At 41.1% G+C, this 19,451-nt stretch overlaps 1 protein-coding gene across 1 annotated transcript in view; it reads left to right on the forward strand.

Annotated features, from left to right (window-relative positions):
* Window positions 1-19,451, forward strand: part of TENM4 (teneurin transmembrane protein 4) — a 3,327,204-nt gene that overhangs the window by 1,735,174 nt on the left and 1,572,579 nt on the right. Inside the window, exon 7 of the mRNA XM_070782510.1 lies at window positions 2,718-2,792. The gene's annotated coding sequence lies outside the window, so the exon portion shown is untranslated. The remainder of the gene's footprint in view (window positions 1-2,717; window positions 2,793-19,451) is intronic.

Raw genomic sequence — 19,451 nt, forward strand, 5'->3', positions numbered from 1 at the left:
GAGAACCGTACTCAATATCTTATAATAACCTATATATATATGTGCATATATATACATATATATATTCACTTAGCTGTACACCTAAAACTAACACAACATTGTAAATCAACTTTATTTCAATAAACATTTTTAAAAAAGAAACTCAAGATCACAGAGCTAGGAAGAGAGAGACCTGGGACCTCAAGTGAGACAGCATGACGTCAAAGTCCACGCTTTGAAATAGTGCATCCACTCACTGCCTGTATGAGGCAGAGAAGCCTGTGGAGTTTGAAGTTATACACGAGTTCAAGTCCCTACTCCAGCTCTTACTAATTGTGTGACCTTGGGCAGAACTGTTAATCATCCTGGGCCTCTGTTTCTCATTTAAGAGATAGGAAGGCAATGATGTCTAGCCTGCAGGGGGTTATGACATTTAAGCAAGGTGGCATGTGCAGTGGGTAGTTGCCAGCCTTGTAGCTGATACTCACTGGAAGATAACTAATGTGACAACACACAGTCAATCTAAAATCCACTCCTGGGTCCTGACACGGTTGAGATTTTACAAGCTTTGATGGCTTGTAATTGAGAAATATGCATCTGTGACAGGTAATCAATATGCTCATTTGGCAGCCAGGTTCCAGATGAAATAAAGCTAAATGATGATGCAATTAGAATATACAAACAAATCCCCCGAAGAAGCCAAACGGACTTGACTGCCTTCTCCATCCTAATCACGCCCTCGTGTTCAGAATGCATCTGGAAAGCAGTTTTTTCTCGACGAATCTGGATCTGGCTGCCTAAAGAAGGTTTCTTTCACTCATTGACTGCTTCCTTTATGTTCTCTGTCCTTGGAGCTCGATGTCCCCCTGCCCAAGGGTAGACAGCACAGAGGTCTGACTCCCTGAGTGTGAAGGACGTGTTGTACACCTCATTGACAACCAGCCTCCCTTGAAATACACTTCGTCACTTCTTTTCTCCTTGTCAGAATGACAACGGCTGGCGATTTTCATGGGGAGACGGTGCAGGAGACAGGGTCCCAGCAGTCTCTGGCTAATCTTTCTAAATCAAGTCTTGCTCTTCTCCTTTGCTGGAGTCTGAATTCCTAAACGACAAGGCTGTGTTTATGGTCACCCTCACACTAACCTTCTCTACTTTCTCATCCAGTATTCATAACTGCAGCTTTTAAACTTGATAGTGCAACCTAACTACCACATGCCAGAGAGCACAAATCATAACATCCGTGTCCGACTCTTTGCAACCCCATGAACTGTAGCCTGCCAGGCTCCTCTGTCCATGGAATTCTCTAGGCCAGAATACTGGAGTGGGTAGCCATTCCCTTCTTTGGGGGATCTTCCCAACTCAGGGATCAGACCCAGGTCTTCCACATTGCAGGCAGATTCTTTACTGTCTGAACCACCAGGGAAGACCCAGCTAGCTTTTTAGTCACTCTTGATTCAAGAGATCCCCTACTTATTAGCTCTATGTCTTGGGCAAGTAATGTTAGTTTGTGCCTCAATTTCCTCATTTATCAAGGGAAGGTGATGATTTGATGTGAAAGATGAAGTGAGATAATATATGTAAAGTTCCCATATCTCTGTTGGCACTTAATAGTACTTTACTTATACTTTACTTTACTTTACTTATAGTGATTAATATTCTGTCCCAGTTGGTCAGAGCAAAACAGAGGAACAAAAGAAGCAAAAGAGTGAAATCAGATCAAAAATAAAGGTTGAAGGAAACAAGAGAAGAGGAGAGAAGGTAAAGGAAGGAAAGTGAGGGGAAGGTAAGAGACAGAAGAATCAAGTGTGTGACATCACTTGGAGCATATGCCAGTCCTGTGATGCAGAGAGTTTCCTAGTGGCCAAGCCAGGGTGAAGGGGTGGTGAAGGCGACGATTCTGAGGTGAGATCCCATGGACTCAAATGCCAGCTCTGCAGAACCTAGGAGATGTGCAGTCTGAACAGAAGGGCTTAACACTTCCACGCTTCAATTTTCTAACAGCACCTTCTCTGTGGTTGTTGTGAAGACCAAAGAAATCATTGACATACAATCATTAGTACAGAGCCTAGAGCATAAGGAACGTTCAATCCATTGAGCTGTTTTGATTGGTAAACGTGAAGTTGATGTCATCTCCTTTTTGCTCACTTTTAATCTGAAGTCATTCAGTTTTGTTTCCAGTTAAATAACATGGAGCAAATACTGATAAGGTGTTGGAAGTAATTATAAGAAAAGCAAAAGGCTGCAGGGGAGGGGACTGTAACGGGAAGGAGCTCTAGTGTATATGTAGTGTCTGCTGCGTGCAAGGCAATGTGCGGCCACTTTGCACATCCTCTTCTTAATCCTCATCACAGCCTATGGGGCAGGTATTATCACCTTCATTTTACAGATGAAGAAAATGAAACTCCAAGTCATTAAATCATTTGGCCAAGGCATTTCTGACATAGAAAAATTCTTTCCTCTCTTTTCCAAGATATAGTGATTGCCTGCCAGGAATTCATAGAATATGTCTGTTTCTAAAAGAACCAGCCTATATTCCAAAATATCTTTAGAAGATCAAAGAAAACACCTGTTACTGGTTTACTTAGCTTTTAGGCAAACTATCACTGTTCGTTGTTTTGACCATTCCCATGAAGAACTTTCCTGCATTTCCCATTATTTTGCTTCTTTCTATAAACTGTGAATTACTAAATTTAAAAGTAGGCAGTCTCTGAGTTTACATATTTTTTTTTTTATCCTAGGATAAACACTATTGCTGCTCACAAGAAAATTTGAGTCATAATGTTCTTGGACACTGATGGGAATGTCTAATTAAGGTAAAAAATCATATACATATATATGATTAAGTTTTCTTATACTTACTCCAAGTTTGTGTTGGAAGAAGTCTTTTGGTGGTTGGAGGGAGGTGGAGAGCACAAACTGTTGTATATTGTTCTGTTCTGCTTTGTCTTGAGCAAAATCTTGTGGATTAGAAATGGCATTCTCAACAGACATTTTTTAAGTAAGGTGCATCACAGTTGGTACAGGTGACTCATATTAAATGTGCAGATCTCTTTGGCTTGAATGGGTTGATTTTCTTCTTTGTGAAGCATTGTTTTTAATCTGTGGAGACAGCCAAAGAGGAGCCTTTATTTGCAATGCATAGTGAACTTCTGACACTTAGAAAATTCTTATAAATCAGAGTTCCTCTGTTTAAGTTAACTGAAATAGTTATCATTGAACATAGGATGGGCTATATTTAAGTGAACTTATGTAAATTGTTTGGTATGGGAAAGACTTCTCCTCTACCCTCTTAGGTATATTGCTTAGGACTTGCAATTTAAACTGACAGAAAAAACAGACTAACTGGAGAAAAATCTGGTGTGCACATTCACTTGGTATACACGTGGATAATTAATTCAAAGAAGTGATTTTATTTGGGGCTTCTATACTCAGCTTCATAGGAAAGACTCCTATGGGAAGACCAAATAGGTTTCTTTAAGAAAAACAAATGAGTTCTTTTAGAAGAACAACTAGGCGATAAGAAAGTTTGTGATAATGTTTGCCTGTACAGGTGTGAGAGGTCTTTCCATCTTCTTTTGGGTCATAGAACTCCCCAGGAGAGGAGATTTATCGTAGGTTTACTCTTGGCCTCTCTCCTGGAAGCAGACACACCCTGAAGAGGGAACTGACGGAAGTCCTCATTTTCAGACATTTTGCTTTATTCTGATTTTTCCCTTTTTCTGTTAGGTAAGGAAAACTCGAAGATGGCTTTTTTCTGAATCTTTTAAATCTCAAATGTCTTCAGCTTAAAATAATCTCTATACCAACTTTGGTGTTCCTAGGGGGTCCCCTTACAATTTATCAGAAGATGTTTCCTTGTTGGTCTTTTATTCTGTTAACCTTTTATAGTCTGTGACCTTTTTGGCTTAGGATGGTCAGTACTTTGTGCGGTATATTTGAAAATACGATATCCTATTGTAACAGGAGCTCATGAAGATTACTGGGTGTTCTCTGATTTTTCATATTTCGGCTTTTGATTTAGACTACAACTTACATCTAAGAAAGACAATTCTAAATGAGACTTTGTCATATGTCCCTAGGATGGTGACACTCTTTCAGGTTACAGAGGAGAGAGAAATACTTTAGTTACATGAGCTGATGGGAAATTATTTTAAAAACATCTTGAAAAATAAATAATGCAAAAGAGGAAACCATCTGAGCAAGAGCATAGTCAGACTTCATGAAAAATGAGAACATTCAGCATATAATTGTGATCCAAAGTTATAGCCAGACCACTTCATCTTGCCAAACCTTTAAAACCACTGGGAACTAGCTTGGACTGTAATAAGTTCTCTATACTTGTTATGGAGAGGAGTTTTGCCCTCCACTCCCACTCCTACAGTGGCCTTGCTGCTCTCTGTTTTGTAGCTTTTGTGCCATGCTGAAGTGCACCATGCATCAGACTATGGATTGCTGATTCCCCTTGCATTGCAATGTCTTTTAGGAATACTACATTGGCAGAATTCCCTTGGTTTATATGTGAGGATATGACTGAAACCTATGTGTACTAGTCCAGTAGAAAGTCTTCCATTGAATAGGAAAACACAAACTCGGGCCTTGAAGAATAAAGGCAAGCTACCACTTTATACCATAAGGAGCAACATAAGAGACAACTTAAGAAAAAGGAGGGCTATTCATGAAGGAACAAAAAGGAGATTCTTAAGAAGAGAAAGGTCCAGGGAGTGTGCAGTGTAGGCAGCCTTGCGCTCTCTGTAGGATTAACTTCAAGAAAAGACTCGCATTCTTTGGGGGAGCACGGAAGGAACAATGAGATGTCCTTTTCTACAAATCAGAGGTCCATAGTCTGTGATCAGCCATGAAGACAACTTCAGTTAGACCAATGAGTCATCCAAAGGATCAGAGAGTGGCCCACAGTAAAAGAGACTTGAAGGGGAAACATAAGACAGAGAATGGGTCAGAACTTGATGAAGATTACCCTGCTCCCATCTCTTCTGCCTCTACCCCACCTTCGTAGGCCATGGAGCATTCTAAGAGGGCAAATACTGCTGTTTCTCCTCTTGTTCTAAAGTATTCCTCTGTAAAAATTGAATAATACCAGACATTTTCTTTTGCGTAAAAAATAAATTAATGCAGAGACAGTTTTCTCATTTCAAAACTTTACCCTCCCCCTCTTTCTCTTCAAACTTTGGGACCTGCTCTTATTCAGCCTTTCCTGTCCACCTGCCAGGGACCAAATTAATGAAAATTTGCAAATGATGTCAGTGGAAAGACTCAGAAATAGGTGAACATGCTTAGGTCATGACGTATTTTTTTTTTTAATAGATTTGTTTTACCTTGCTCTGGTTTTTTTGTTGCATCTATACACAGCAATCTAGTCATATTTTCTGCTCATAAAAGCCATACCTGGTTCAGATGCTGGAGTTAACCGTGTCTCTGCACTGGAGCTGTGCAGCATTCATGGTATTCTGTGATCTCCAGGTGTTCTGCCACCTGGACGATGTATAGAACCACTGACCAGGGTCATAGTTTCCATGTGTGACTCCCACCTGTGGACACAATATTTGTTATTGTTGACTGTGTTTTCAAGAACATCTTTCTATAGCACTTTATTCAGAGTTCTCACATGCCAAGGGTTCTATTTGCCTAGGTTTACCAGATAGGGAGCTGAAGCTTGTGAGGTGATAGCCAATAGGCAGCCAAGCCCACTGAGACAAGGTGTGAACTCAGGATAATGCCACCTCGATGAGTTGTCAAGGATGCTCAGGAGGTGACTCTCTTTTATGAGGAAACTGTCCCCAGCCAGAGGGCAAATGAATAACCTGATACTTCTCTCACAAATCAGAGGCTGAAAACACTTTGCAACCAGTTGACTAGGTCTAGAAACCAGAGAGTTAGTCAAAGAAACCAGAGAGTTAGTCAAAGCCATTTATTAAGCGCCCGCCATGTGCCTTAAGAATTAAGGCAGCTGAGAAGTCTCCAGGCTGATCATTTGAATCAGAAAAAGCCAGTTTATGGGAGAAAGACCCCAAGATGTGACTTATGTCAAGAAGCCTCCAAATGAATAGACTTGGGTTAGAGTTCTCCACCACAGATATCTGGATGGTGAAACCTGTGTCTGATTTCATGGAACCAGCTTGTCTAGAAGGTTAATGCTAGAAATCAGATCTCCCAAAGGCAGTATAGAAAGAGAGGGGGATGTTATCTTGGTAATCAAACCGTGGAGCTCCAAGAAAACATCCTTGAGAGATAGTCAGGCATTCAACAATATAAACCAAATAAGAGCCTAAGTCTAAAGGGCAAGACTGACCTTTAGAAGCAGAAAGAGGAAGCAGAGCCCAGGATCAGAAATAGAATGTCTACCATTTATGAGAACTTATCATTTAAGTACCATGCACTGATCGATATTTACAAATTAACTCATGTAAATGAAAATGATACTAACAAGGATCCCCATCCTGCACTCAAATCACTTTCCCAAGGTCACACAGTTAGAAAGCTGTGAAGGTGGGATTCGGACTGGGGTAAAATATGGCTCTAGAGACCATTTTCACAATGGTGATGCTATATATTGCCCGTGCAGTTTCAAAGGAATGGGTTTGAGCAAATAAAGAGAACCTAGGATGATTCACCCAAATAAAGTCAAGTCCTTAGTTTGCCTCTCTGGTTCTGTGTGTGTAAAGAAGGCTTGATATCAGAAGAAGGGTAAAGGAAATCAGCTGGTGGAATTCTTGGACAATGATCCCTTGCCAATTTGGTGCTTATCATAGTTCTGAGTATGAGATGCCCTCTCTGAAGATGCCTGCCTTATTTGCATTTTCTGTCACTGGAGTATCTGTCAGGCAATGCGTCTGGGAGTCAGTCCCCGCAGACACATTCAAAGGTAGCATCTACATGGTTCAGACAGAAGCTGAGCTGCATCCACTTCCTGTCTGCCAACATCAGGGTATTCTCGGCGCCAGGCTGGGGCTAGCTCCATGGCCCTGTAGCCGGCAAACAGAAGCCATGATTCAATCACCTCCAGGCTGGCGCCGAGTGTCCTCAACCTTCAGTCGCATTTCCTGGCCTTGTCTGAGGGCAGGGTGGGTGGAGGTGAGCCCCCTCTCGCCTTTATGAAACAGAAGGCCTCACAGAGCTCTCTGGTCTGGCTCCCGGGAGACTGAAACTCTACAGAAGAGTCTGTGACTCTTGTCCTAGAAGAAAAGGCTTCTAGAATTGTGACCTGCAGGCAAAAATCCTAAAGTCAGACTAGGGAAATAAGACTGACTTACCACTCCCTCCTCACCAAGCTCAACTACATAAGGAACCAAATAGGCCCTTTTCCCCCCTACCCCATGCGAGGTGCTGCCCCTTCCCTCCTCTGCATCCAAGGAGGCAATCTTCTTCCCCGGGAATCATCAGGAAAGCTCTGGCTGACAGGTTGTGTGATTGCTTCTGATCCCCTTGGTCACATTGTGTAACATCTTAACTCCTAACCTAATCCGATGGATGCAGCTTGACAGGGCATAACAGGGGTGCTGGCCCAGCTTCCTGCAGCTCCGTTTAAGACCCCGCCTCCCTGCAGGCTGCTGGAGACTCCGCACAGCAGTCACAGTGCTTCGGGGCATGTTTCTCACTCCAAATAGATACAAGGGCAGCAGCCTGTCCCTAACCATAGGATTAGGTCCTGACAAATTCCTGTGGCCATTCCTGATTCCTTGTGTCAACAAGGTTCATGACCTTAAGTCAGTACAAGAAAAAAAGTAGTGTGTAGGGGCCTGAGGTTGTAGAGGCCCTCAGAAACACATTGCTATGCTATGCTATGCTAAGTCACTTCAGTCGTGTCCGACTCTGTGCGACCCCATAGACGGCAGCCCACCAGGCTCCCCCATCCCTGGGATTCTCCAGGCAAGAACACTGGAGTGGGTTGCCATTTCCTTCAGAAACACATTGTATTCAATCAAATCATTAAATCAACCAAAAAATGGCCATGTCAAAGACATCTTAATTATCTCCAACTTAAAATGGGAGGATGGAACGAGTCGATTCAATGTATCGTGTCTTCCACAGGAGCAACATTTAAATTATGTGTTTGTTTTCCTCACTGTGGGCTGGTGCCTGCAAAGCGGAACTTAAGTCTTTCTGTGTCAGTCCTCCACCTAGATATCCAGGGCCCTTCTGATTTTATGGCTCAGAAATGATTATGCTGACCTCCTGGGTCCCATATGTGCCCAAGACACAGGCTCAAATCATGTGCTATCAGCTTCTTGACATCATCCCTCAGTACTTTACTCCTGCCCCTTGAAGGTAGAGCAGGGTAGGTTACTCTTAATTTCCTTTTTCTCTCTCAACACTTATTTGAAAAAGCCATCATTCTTATTCTGCCTCGAAGTGAACTCGAGCTTTGTCATCTAGCCCCGCCCCCAGTGACTTCCTCATAGCTCTGGAGTTGTGGGGCCCTCACTTTGAGCCCTTCTCTGACATTTACTAGCTGTGAATTCTTGGACTTCCCTGGTGGCTCAGACAGTAAAGCTTTCACCTACAATGTGGGAGACCCAGGTTCGATCCCTGGGTCAGGAAGATCCTCTGGAGAAGGAAATGGCAACCCACTCCAGTACTCTTGCCTGGAAAACCCCATGGAGAGAGGAGCCTGGTAGGCTACAGTTCATGGGGTCACAAAGACAGGACTGAGTAAACTTTCTTTCTTCTTACTTATCCACAGAAAGCCTCAGTTCTAGAATCTGAAAACAGGGGAAATACAACTTCAGTTCCGTTGGGTGGTTGTAAGAATTAAGTGACAGAGTGTATACAAAGTTCTTAGCAAAATGTCAGACACACAGACTCTGCTCAGAGATTATCCTGTTTAGGAGTCATGGTGGTTGGGAAGCCAAAGAAGGAGATTCACCCACTTTGTTTTCCAGATACACTATTTACAACCCATAAGACTTTGAGCAAAGCTTCTTCTCTAAACCTTGCTTTCCTCAGCTATAATATGAGGCTAATAGTACAGTAAGTCCTGGCCTAACAGGATAAGTGGGGCATGAAAATTCAATCGCATAAAACAAAGGGCTGCATTTTTGAAATTATGGGGGAAGAGCCTTTTTTTGTCGGCTGGCCAGAAGGTCGGAGGGTTTATCTGGGCAACTTTAACCCGTCAGGCTTCTGACGTGATCTGGCACCCTCTGGTGGCTGGCATCATCCCCTGTAGCTGAAATACGGATGGGGGCTCTTTCACTTTCACTGTGGCCTGTCTTGGGTCAGCTTGTTGAGCCAAAGAGCATGTTGCAGATTCAGGGATCCATCAACCTTGCTAGTTTCAGAACAAGGCTGACTGACATTTCACTGCCCAATCTTACCTCCATATGCAAAAAACAAAAACTTAATCTGACCCCTGTGTCTGTCTTGAAATGGGGTTGGGCAGATAATGAGAGCTAATAACCAGTCATATTATATGAAATTGTGTTACCATGGGGAATTTTTGTCATGAAATTATACTGTACGTATCTTTAAATTTTTGTAGAGTTACATGAGATTAAAATACATCTCAATCTATATGAGCTGCTATAATGAAATACTGCAGACTGGGTAGCTTATAAACAACAGAATTTGAATTCTCACAGATTCAAAGAATGGGAAGTCCAGGATGAGGGTGCCAACATGCTTGGGTGAGGGCCATCTTGCTGGTTTATAACTGGCACATTTTCAGTGTCCAGACAGGTAAAAGGGCTAGTGCTCTCTCTGGAGCCTCTTTCATAAGACACTAATTCCTTTCACGAAGGTTCTACTTCATGACTTAATGCACCTTCCAAAGCCTCACGTGCCAGCACCACCATGTTTGGTAGTTATGATTGCAGCATCTGAATTTGGGAGGACACAAACATTTAGAACATAGCATGCCCTTAATATGAGTTTCCCTGGTGGCCCAGATGGTAAAGTATCTGCCTACAAAGCACGAGACCCAGGTTTGATCCCTGGGTTGGGAAGATCCCCTGGAGGAGGGCATGGCAACCCACTCCAGTATTCTTGCCTGGGAAATCCCATAGACAGAGGAGCCTGGCAGGCTACAATCCACGGGGTCATAGAGAGTCAGACTCGCCTGAGCAACTATACAACATATGCCTTTAATACAGTTCCTGGCACATTGTTAATAAATCATAAGAAAATTTATTATTGACAAGTATATAACATATAACTTAAAACAGAGGTTCTTGAGGTTTTTTTTAGAAAGTATAAGGAAGTAAATTGACATTGTATTTAATAAGAACTTCAAGCTGGGAAGAGATTACTGCAATTCTATAATGTTAGAATTCATGAAATTTACCACCTAAAATAAATACGTCTACAGCCCATGAAGCAGATTTGAATTGAATACATATGGTGAACCTGTAGATGCTTTGCTTCATCAGGCTAACAGGATGGACACTTCTCGGACCTTCGCAGCCCCTCCAGCAGAGCTCGTGTGCCTCCTTGTCACACATTTAATGTTTGATGTTTACTTAGTAGAATTTCGCCTGGAGAAAATTGTGTGATTTCCCCTGTGTCTCTATATCCAGGATGAGCCCTGACTGGCAGAGAAGAAGGGGAGCTAGGATGACGGGGAGGATATCGCTTAGTATGACCTGCAAAATTTGTCTTCATCAGAAGGGGCTGGTACTGTACTGAGTTCCCTGGGACACAGTTTTACTCAAAGGCCAACCATTATAAGATGCTCTTTATTCTTTGAATAGTAATTTTAATTCCACTCCATAGCATTGTGCCATGTTCCGCGCTAGGTTCTATAGGTAGAAACTAGGAAACAAGGCTGGTCCCTAATTGTAGAAAGTTCGTGGTCTTAATGAAAAAAAAAAATGTAAACAGACAAGTAGGTGAACAATAATAATACTGAGCAGAGCACAGCTTGGAGGGAAAAGAGCTTTGAGTCAGAGAAACCCACATAAATGTTGGCAGCATTCTCAATGAGAAGAGGAAGATGGAGGTAGATAAGGGCAGGGGCAGCAGAAATGGAGAGAAGGGGATAGAGGAAAGGGGTATTTGAGCTGGGAGCTCAGGGCATCGTCAGGAAGGCGACTGCTAAGAAACTCGGAAAATCAAGGCTCTACTTACTCAAAGAATAGCTCTGAATTTTCCATATGAAATGGCTGCATTTCCCCTACTGTCAGATCAATTTCCAAGGAGTTTAAGCCCCTGGTAATGCATGTCAGCACCTTTTAAAGCATCTGTGGTGATCAGTTTCCTGATGCATTAAGAAACAAGCTACCGATGGAATGTATTTGTTATTTTTTTTATAGTTTTCTTTCCTTTTTGGCCCCAAAGTGCTTTCGAAGTTAGAAGGAAGCTGTGAGTCATATGCTGCTTAGCTAGGGAAGCTGGAGGTGGGTGGTGCCACTACCAGCTGATAGAAAATCAGGTTTAAGTCTTGTTTCCCAGTATCTCCATGATGTGACATTAGGAGACGATGACTGCGATTATGGGGAGACATTTGTTCCAATGATGTTCATAAATACACTTTGTTAGGCAGTTATGTCAAATTGTCTGCTTTTCCCTCCCTCTCTGGGAGCAGTCTGCTTCTCGGTGGCTTGATTTCTCTCTCTGAAATAAGACTGTGCTAACCGAGACTCTGGAAGTCAAGTGTGAGGTATGGAATATTAAATCTACTAGTGCTGTTTGTGTAGGAGGAAAAGGCAAAATGCAAGTGGAGAGGGAGGGGACCCCAGAGGGAATTCTAAGCCTGTAAGATGACCTTTGCTTTTCAGCTGAAGACTGGGCCTGGCAGAGATAGAGAGGGCCATTCTAGTCTGGCAGAACAGCGAATTGATCATTGAAGGATTGAAAAGAATCTTTCCTTACTGGGGTAGGTTCCTGTATTTTGGATCAGTTGAGATAGTGGATTCATGCTTCTTGGGGTTCACAAAGAGCTGTGGAGAAAAAAATGAGTGAGGTTAGTGATCCTGGCTGTGTGGTTCTAGATGCTCTGAGCTTCACTTTATTTGTGAGCTGAGAATGCTGTTAATCCCCCAGCAAGATTGCTAGAAGATAAAATTACATGGAGTGTTTCTCCCCACAAACTTCAGGCATTAACTAACCTGGTTCACAGGATGTCAGTTTCCTTCCACACATCTGTCCTCTTCTCTGTGAATGCCTGGTGCATGAGAGATGGGGTTCTGTCACACTGCAAACAAGCTCCATAGTGACACCTACTTAGTTCACTGAAACACACTTAATGGGTACAGGACTCCTGAGGGATCTTGTTAAAATTCAGATTCTTACTTGGTAGCTCTTCAATGTGGCCTGAGATTCTGCATTTCTAACTAGCTCCCAGGTGATATCGATGTTGGTGGCTCCTGGATCTTCCATTAGTATTAAGAACTGACTCAAACTGGGTAACAATATGGCACTGGCAAGAGGGCAAGGAGAAAAGCCTCCTGCTGCTGAGTCTGGCCTTAAAGGAAAGCTGGACCATTAAGGACACAGTGTCCAAAGGCCATTTCCGGCCAAACCAGGTGTGGTGTGCACAGAAAAGGAAATCCCATGCTATTCGTGAGACATGGTTGATGTCAGACTCAATATGAGCTTGAAGCAGGAAGACCTGTTTAACCATCTCTATGTGCAAAATCTCAGTGGCTACTGATTGCCCTTACCTTAAAGTTCAAATTCCTCAGCATATACTTATTCTGAAGATTGAAGCAATCCCGTGTTGTGTGTCTTTCTCTCTGTAACTGAGAGACCTTTGGGAGCTGGATCTTTGTTTGTAAATTGTCACCATTTTCTTGGGACTTGGCACAGTGCTGGAATGTGGCAGTCACTCAGCAAATTCTCCTGAAGGGACACTGAAGAGTGGTGGGAAGAAACGGGATGGGATGGTTACATATGCTCTGGGAAAACACCAGGGAACAGGAAGGGATTTTAACCATGAGGTCCTGGGACTGGATCAGGGAGGACCCTCCTCTGAGAAGAGGGCTATGCACTAAGCAAGGAAAATCTGCATGCATACAGTATAACAGGGGTTGTGGGGCCGCTGCTGATGGTGACTGCAGCCATGAAATTAAAAGACGCTTACTCCTTGGAAGGAAAGTTATGACCAACCTAGATAGTATATTCAAAAGCAGAGACATTACTTTGCCAACAAAGGTTCGTCTAGTCAAGGCTATGGTTTTTCCTGTGGTCATGTATGGATCTGAGAGTTGGACTCTGAAGAAGGCTGAGCGCCGAAGAATTGATGCTTTTGAACTGTGGTGTTGGAGAAGACTCTTGAGAGTCCCTTGGACTGCAAGGAGATCCAACCAGTGCCTTCTGAAGGAGATCAGCCCTGGGATTTCTTTGGAAGGAATGATGCTAAAGCTGAAACTCCGGTACTTTGGCCACCTCATGTGAAGAGTTGATTCATTGGAAAAGACCCTGATGCTGGGAGGGATTGAGGGCAAGAGGAGAAGGGGATGACAGAGGATGAGATGGCTGGATGGCATCGCTGACTCGATGGACATGAGTCTGAGTGAACTCCAGGAGTTGGTGATGGACAGGGAGGCCTGGCGTGCTGCGATTCATGGGGTCGCAAAGAGTCGGACACGACTGAGCGACTGATCTGATCTGTGGGGCCACTGTAGGTGAGGAGGGATCCAATTCTTGCAGATTAACTCATCACTGGGTAGAGAACACTGTAATTGTCAGAAATGCTGGTTCTAGGTACCACTGCTGAGCCTACTTTAACTATTCAGCTTCTTTAAGAAAGCATAGCCTTTTCCCTCCCACAGGCCCTACCCTCATTTAGGGAAGCATAGTAAGTAGTTAGGATCAACATTGAATTCTTGAGATTCTGCTTAGCATTTAGAGCAGGAAGAAATAAACTTGACTTTTATCCAGTTATGGAAAAGTTGCATTAAAAAAAAAGAGAGAAGAGATGCTCCATCTTCTACATGAAGTCTACTCTCTCTGAGCCTAAGACTTGCCTCCTGTGTCCTGTTTTCTCTGAGATCACTGTCCATGGCTAGTTTTCCAGATGTATCAACTCAGTCTCTTTGTTCCTCGGTTTGTAGTTGAAAAAGCATCAGCTACTTTCTATAGATAAGGCTTTACCTGAGGTGCTTTGCCAGCATTATTTTGTTTAAGCAGTTCATGTTAGCAATTGATGGAAAACATTTGTATTCCAACAAGGTAGGAAAATGGACTCTAGACATGAATCCTGGCCTTATCATATATGAACAATGAAAATCAGAGACTTAGACTCTGTGCATCATACAAAAATATTGCTATGGTTTATGTCAAGGAGTGTTCTGCCTGTGTTTTCCTCTAGGAATTTTATGATATCTGATCTTACATTTAGGTAAAAGACCTATATGTGGTGTTAGAATTTTTTTTTTTATTTTATTCTTTTATATATAGCTGTCCATATCATTTATACCAGTATCATACTCTTTTTATCACCATCGCTTTATAGTACAATCTGAAGTCAGGGAGCATGGTTCCTCCAGCTCTTTTCTTCTTTCTCAAGATTGTTTTGATTATTCAGGATGCTTTTTGTTTCCATACTAATTTTAAAATTATTTTTTCTAGTTCTATGAAAAACGTCTTTGGTATCTTGATAGGGGTTGCATTGAATCAGTAGATTGCCTTGGGTAGTATGGCCATTTTAACAGCATCAGTTCTTGCAGTCTGAGAGCATGTTATATCTTTCTATGTGTTGTGTTGTCTTCAATTTCTTTATTCAGTGTCTAGTTGTTTTCCAAGTTTAGGTATTTTACCTCCTTAGGTAGGTTTATTCATAGTTTATTATTTCTTTTTCTGATCGTTTGTTGTTAGTATGTAGAAATGCAACAGATTTCTGTCTATTAATTTTTTATTCTGCAACTTTACCAAATTAACTGATGAGCTCTAGTTGTTTTCTGGTGGTATCTAACTATTGATTATTATCTTTTACACATGAACATTGGTACTTAGAAGGGGTTAAGCCACTTGTCAAAAGTCACTCTAAGGGTAAGGAGAATTTTCCAGCATGAGCCTGGTTTCTGTTTTAGTTATTTGTCTTTTCAATAATGTTTTTGTTATTTCTGCCAGTTTTGTTTTACAAACGAAAGTTTTATCAGCCTTTTCTTAGATTTTGAAATTAAAACAAATCAAATCAAATTTAAATTCTTGTTGGAATATTGATTAGAATTGTATAAAATTTACACATTAAAATAAAAACTGGAAAACTTAATAACAATTTTCTTATTTATACACTCATCTCTTCTTTAAAACAAGATATCTATTTACTTCCTCCATGCCAAGTAATATTCTGGGTACAAGTGATAGTGAAATGAACAAAATATAACCCATTCTCTCAAGCACTTTACCCATGTAAGGGGTAAACAGATATGTAAATAAGCATTTTATCATTGACTTTGTTTTCTATAGTCATTTACATAAAATGTTTTATTAATTTAATTTTATTTTATTCTAACAAATACAATCTGACTTATAAAATGCCCTTGATGTATAGTCTGCACATAATAGAGATTCACATTTTATCTAAAATCCTTGGGGCCAGATATATCTTATAATTCAGAATTTTGAATGGTAATATGTTGCATATCCTATATATGCAACATGACACCCCCAACAGAAACTTGGGAAGAAGCATATTAATAAAACATAGTAATATTTCTACAGCAGTACAGTCACACTAAATGGCTTTATAGAAGCTCAAATCAGATTTTGCATCAAATGAGTAATGTAAAATGTTTAGTTTTCAGAGTATTTTGGATATCAGATTTGCAAGCAAAGCGTAAAGGTCTTATAATGATTTTTTTTCTTTCTTTTTAATATGTATTAGTTTTACTTCTTTGCTTGCTTAATTATACTAGCTAGACACATTTAATTGGAGAAGGAAATGGCAACCCACTCCAGTGTTCTTGCCTGGAGAATCCCAGGGATGGTGGAGCCTGGTGGGCTGCCGTCTATGGGGTCGCACAGAGTCGGACACGACTGAAGTGACTTAGCAGCAGCAGCAGCAGCAGACACATTTAGGTAATATTAAATGAGGGTGAACAGAGTGGATAAACTTGTTTTATTTCTAATTTAGAGATCTGTGTCTTGTGTCCGCTAGTAAAGAATCACTTAGTTGAGAGTCTAAAATGGGAATATTCATTATATTAAGAAGGAATTATTTTATTCTACCCTGAAAAATGAAAATGTTATTAAATTTCATCAAATGTATTTAGGGAATATTAAAATAATCATCTACCTTTATTTTTTTATTATCCTACTGATAAATTTCTATTGCATTTTTCAATTTTCTTATATTGAAACTGGGCTTATTCCTATTGGATTATTGAATCAGCAATATTACATTGTTAAACTCAATTTTAAAGTAGTTAATTTCCAAGTTTGAATCTATGTTCATGGTTTAGATGATTTTGTTTCCCTTTCACTTTTGCATAGTATCTTATCACCTTTGGGAATCAGGATCAAATCTTGTGGAATGAATTGGATAGTTTCTCTATGTCCTACTCTCTATAATAAATTATGAGATAATACATTATAAATTATGTATTAGATATTTTTGAATGCTTGAATTAAATCACCATTAAATCTCTCTGGGTCAAATGTGTTTTAGGCAGACAGTTTTTAAAGAGCTTTCTATGATTCTTCCTCTGTTATTAGTCTATTCTTATTTTCTATTTCTTCTGTACCTTTCCAATCTTGATTATTTCTTATTAGATTGAGAAGATTAGAAGTTAATGCGGGAGGTGTGTTTATCCTGCCCAGCTGTGAATGCATATGTCTTTACACTGCAGAATAAATGAGGGCTTTTATTTTCTTTTTTAATGTCTTTTTTTTTTTTTTTTTTTTAAACTTAGGAGTTCATTATCAAAGATACTTGATTTGGGTCCAAATGTTCGTCAATTCATCTTTCACTGTGCTATCTCTGAAATTCTGCTTTTAAGAACAATTAGTTTCCCAGAAAATCACATACAGAAAGAACATGAGAGATTATCTGGTCTTGTCTATTGATTTTATAAATAAGAAAACTGAATTGTCAGCTGGTAAAATAATTTATAAAGTTAAAGAGTCAGGAACAAAACCAAGCTCAACTTGGTTTTTATTTTTTATTTATATTTTATTGTTTTTATTTTATTGTCTATTTTAAAAAGACAATCTATTAGCTAAATGAGCTTAGCTAATAGATTGTTTTTTTAAAATAAAAAGAGCAATGGACCATCATACACGTATTTTACTTCTTTACTGATGTCAGAACCACCACCCACTCCTGGCTTCCAAGTATTATGCCCTCCACGCTGTATGGGTTGGTATCCAAGAGCATCATGTTATCCAGGGGCCTATTGGATATGGTTGCCAAGTTTCTAGGAATGTGTCATCAAATCAATAAAGTTCTTAGACTTCACATACAATGGAGTGAAAGATAAGAGCTATCACAAGCACTATCAGTGATCCTTTAGTCTTCCTTCAGTTTACATATATTCGCTATGAAGCATTGCCCAAAACCCAACTGAGGGTGTTACTTATTTGCTTTATTATTCATATGAAGATTGTTGTTGTTCAGTTGCTAAGTCATGTCTGGCACTTTGTGACCCCAGGGACTGCAGCATGCCAGGCTTCTCTGACCTCCACTGTCTCCCGGAGTTTGCGTAAATATATGTCCATTGAGTCAGTGATGCTATTGAACCCTGTTCTCCTTTTGACTTCAATCTTTCCAAGCATTGGAGTCTTTTCCAATGAGTCAGCCCTTCCCATCAAGTGGCCAAAATACTGGAGCTTCCTTCAGCTTCAGCATCAGTCTTTTCAATGAATATTCATAGTTGATTTCCTTTACAATTGACTGATTTGATCTCCTTGCAGCCCAAGGGACTCTCAAGAGTCTTCTCCAGCACCACAATTCAAAAGCATTAATTCTCAGCATTCAACCTTCTTTATAGTCCAACTCACATCCCTACATGACTACTGCAAAAACCATAGTTTTGATTGTATGGCAAAATGATGTTTCTGCTTTTTAATACAGTCTAGGTTTGTCATAGCACTCCTTCCAAGGAGCAAACATCTTTTAATTTCATGGCTGCAGTCATCATCTGCAGTGATTTTGGAGCCCAAGAAAATAAAATCTGTCACTGCTTCCACTTTCCCCCCTTCTATTTACCATGAAATGATGGGACCAGATGCCATGATCTTAGTTTCTTGAATGTTGAGTTTCACGTCAGCTTTTTAATTCTTCTCTTTCACTCACATCAAGAGGCTCTTTAGTTCCTCTTCACTTTCTGCCATTAGAGTGGTATCTTCTGCATATCTGAGGTTGTTGATATTTCTCCTGGCAATCTTGATTCCAGCTTTTGATTCATCCACCTGGGCATTTCACATGATGTACGCAGCTTAGAAGGAAGCGGCAACCCACTCCAGTACTCTTGCCTTGAAAATCCCATGGACAGAGGAGCTTGGGGCAGGCTACTATCCATGGGGTCACAGAGAGTCGGGCACGACTGAGTGACTTCACTTTCACTTATGCAGCATAGAAGTTAAATAAGCAGGGTGACAATATACAGCCTCGTTGTACTCCTTTCCCCATTTGGAACCAGTCAGTCGTTCCGTGTCTGGTCCTAAATGTTGCTTCTTGACCTGCATGCAGGTTTCTCAGGAGACAGGTAAGGTGGTCCTATCTCTTTAGGAAATTTCCACAGTTCGTTGTGATCCACACAGTCAAAGGTTTTAGCAGAGTCAACGAAGCAAAAATAGATGTTTCTCTGAGCTTGCTTGCTTTCTCCATGATCCAATGAATATGAAAACTAGCAAAACTTTAAACAGTGACTTGAAAGAGTGAGAAGTAGATTATGCATAGGTAAAGAGCAATTGCATTGATTTTGGGACTTTCCCTGGTGGCTTGGATGGTAAAGAATCTGCCTGCAATGCAGGAGACTCAGGTTCAGTCCCTGGGTTGGAAAGATCCTCTGGAGAAGGGAATAGTAATTCACTTGGAGAAGGCAATGGCACCCCACTCCAGCACTTTTGCCTGGAAAATCCCATGGATGGAGGAGCCTGGTAGGCTGCAGTCCATGGGGTCCCTAGAGTCAGACACGACTGAGTGACTTCACTTTCACTTTTCACTTTTCACTTTCATGCATTGGAGAAGGAAATGGCAACCCACTCCAGTGTTCTTGCCTGGAGAATCCCAGGGACGGGGAAGCCTGGTGGGCTGCCGTCTCTGGGGTCACACAGAGTCGGACACGACTGAAGCGACTTAGCAGCAGCAGCAGCCAGTATTCTTGCCTGGAGAATTCCATGGACAGAGGGGCTTATGGGCTACGGTCTATAGGGTTGCATAAGAGCCAGGCATGACTGAGTAACTTAGACACTTTTTTTTTAAAGATCAATCGCATTGATTTTTGAAGATGGCTGGTTGTGTTCTACTGGATGATCAGTGCCTGCTGTTCTGCAGCTAAACCTGAAAGATCATGCCACAGCCAAAGTAAATGTCAGTTTTGGTTCTCACCCTCACCTGTATTCATAGACACAAA

This window comes from Bos indicus, chromosome 29 (genome assembly GCF_029378745.1).
Source record: "Bos indicus isolate NIAB-ARS_2022 breed Sahiwal x Tharparkar chromosome 29, NIAB-ARS_B.indTharparkar_mat_pri_1.0, whole genome shotgun sequence".
In the NCBI taxonomy this organism is placed as follows: domain Eukaryota; kingdom Metazoa; phylum Chordata; class Mammalia; order Artiodactyla; family Bovidae; genus Bos; species Bos indicus.